The sequence below is a fragment of the Eurypyga helias genome, unplaced genomic scaffold (assembly GCF_000690775.1).
Source record: "Eurypyga helias isolate BGI_N326 unplaced genomic scaffold, ASM69077v1 scaffold39919, whole genome shotgun sequence".
Taxonomy (NCBI): domain Eukaryota; kingdom Metazoa; phylum Chordata; class Aves; order Eurypygiformes; family Eurypygidae; genus Eurypyga; species Eurypyga helias.
The window spans coordinates 27,287-30,003 of NW_010272117.1; positions in this window are offsets into that span (position 1 = coordinate 27,287).

Genomic DNA, 2,717 nt, shown 5'->3' on the forward strand with positions numbered 1-2,717 from the left:
TTTTATATAGTATATTAAAAAATTATATAAACATTTATTTATTTATTTATAACCCATAATTTATTAGCATTAAGGGTATTTTTAACTGTTATCTTAATCAGTGGAATAGCTGGGTGAGTTAAGAAGCAAATAACTTCCTTCATGACTTAGAGACTAATGACTTGTTCAGGGTTTGTAAAAATCAATCTGTAGTAAACCTTAGGCTTGAATGCCTCCTAGTCCTGTAACAAACATTTATTTATTTATTTATAACCCATAATTTATTAGCATTAAGGGTATTTTTAACTGTTATCTTAATCAGTGGAATAGCTGGGTGAGTTAAGAAGCAAATAACTTCCTTCATGACTTAGAGACTAATGACTTGTTCAGGGTTTGTAAAAATCAATCTGTAGTAAACCTTAGGCTTGAATGCCTCCTAGTCCTGTAACCACGTGGCAGACCTACAGCTGTACAGAGCCTTTACGTTCCCCTAACTGCTTAATAATTTGAATGTATAACTATGCAATTTATGCCAAAACTGTTAGTCTATCTTTCCAGAGATGTGAGATGTAGAGTATGAAAACTGAGCTAGAAGACAGTCGTAAACACTTAGATACAATTTTTCATCTTAAAAATTTACTTACACCTTTCAGCACTGCCTCTTGCGAGTGACTTGGTAAAATGAACACGAAAAACCCTAACTTCACAACCTCAATCAAAGAACACCTTTTTCCCATACCAACTAATCCAAATGGAACTAGGAAATAGAGGTCTTACACAAGAAACTCTTTCAGAGCTGAGCACAGGAATCACAGAACAGAGGATGCACTGTGCTTTGCAAGCAGAAGTGACTCAATAAAGCTGTATCTGCCTTTACATCTGTGTGATTAGCCTGCATCGTTCACATCCTTTCATATGCCGACATGTACTTCATTAGGAACATTTTTAAGTGTGGTAATACTGAAATCAGGTAATTTCCCCCTCCCCCTTGTTAGTTGCATTTGGACTTTTAGCTCCTGCTATATTCTGTGTTTCAGTTTGCTCTAGGTAACCTACTGGAAGTCTCTTTCACAGATGAACTGTAACACATAACTTCATTTCTGCATGTTAAAATCTCCACTAAATCATGCTTATCTCCTTCAAAAGAGGGTTATTTTTCATTCAAATTGACATTTCAGCTACATGGGATAACTAAATCAGCAACTGCTCCAAACAAGATCTGCTCACGAGTAGCACCTTAAGAGAAGAACTCTCGTGCCACTCCACTGCCACGATCAGGTGTTAGCCACAGTACATGTCTGAAGTGTAATGACATTATACTATAAATCTGTGACTCTAAGGCAGAACCTAGAAACTTGCTGAGAAACCCCTCTATCAGGATGCTAAAATCCTTCAGTTCCTATAAGGAAGCTCTCTCTCCAAGAGATCCAACTTCTCCTTTGCAAGGCATGTTACTGGGCATCTCTCAACCATGGGTCGCTGTTATAATTTCTTACAGTCACCATAAGCAAACAAATTTTTGTGTTTTTTCCTCTACAGACAATGGCACACCAGCATTATTAGAAACTTAAGCCATCATATTACCACGCACTTACAGCTCCACTCTTTTTGACCTTAAAATGCTACTTGTGTTAGTAACAAGAGCTGCCCCAGGTAGGGAACAAGATGACAAATTTCTCTTTAAAATACCCATTTCCTTACTAAAGGTGTGTGTCCTGGGGTCTCTTATGCTTGAACAGCCTACCTTAACATCTGAAAGATCATATTTTAAACCACCTTTCAATTTCTTTCACCAAGCAGCACATATCAAAGCTGCAAAACCAGCATGCGCTCCGAACCAAGACCAACCCTGTGGCAGGCACCAAAACCCTCCTTCAGGCACATCGTGTGCTGGCCCCTGCAGAACGGCTCATCGTCTTCCTTACTGTCATCTTTCCAGTGACAGCTCCCTCCCCACAAACACGTTATTGTATTCAGCCCTACCTGAATATCCAAATGCCAAGAGTGACTGCTCAGAATCACAGCATCAATTAGGTTGGAAAAGGCCCTTAAGATCGAGTCCAACCATAAACCCAACGCTGCCAAGAACCTAACACTGCCAAGACTTGTTCAATACTTGCTGAAGGAAGTGGGCCTGAAACACCATATTCTGCAGCACTGCATGTAAAGTAATTTTGAGCTACGATTAAAGAACTTTATGTCGACAGAATTCTCTAGTTCAAAGGAGTCACAGCGATTAGCCAAGGGAAGCAAAAGCGTATTTAGTCTTCCTAGTCATATTTATATAAGCAAGGATGGGGCAGGAGAAACCAAAGAAGTCTGTGTCAGACAGGATTTATGTAAAAAGGGAGCAAGCATACTACGGCTTTATTGATTTCATTTTATGAAGAACTTTTCATAAGACATAATTAAGTAGGTAAATTATTATTTTTGGAAATGTGTGTATCAGGAAATAAGTGCATCATCATTCTATGGCTAATGCTTGCTATTTCAAAACAAATTTCTGGCCAAAGCAAGTTCCTGTAGACTAGAGTAGAACATTTTAATAAGGTGGACTCCAAGGAAAACAGAGTAGGAACTCTAGTCAATAAAACTGTAGTAAACTGGAATTCTCCTTACATATTTGATGTACTATTTGCACAGAGCAAATAGTTTAGTCTGTTTCCTGAGTGTACACTCTTGGTTAAGTACAATCTCCTTACTGTTTCCTGAATGTACACTCTTGGTTAAGTACAATC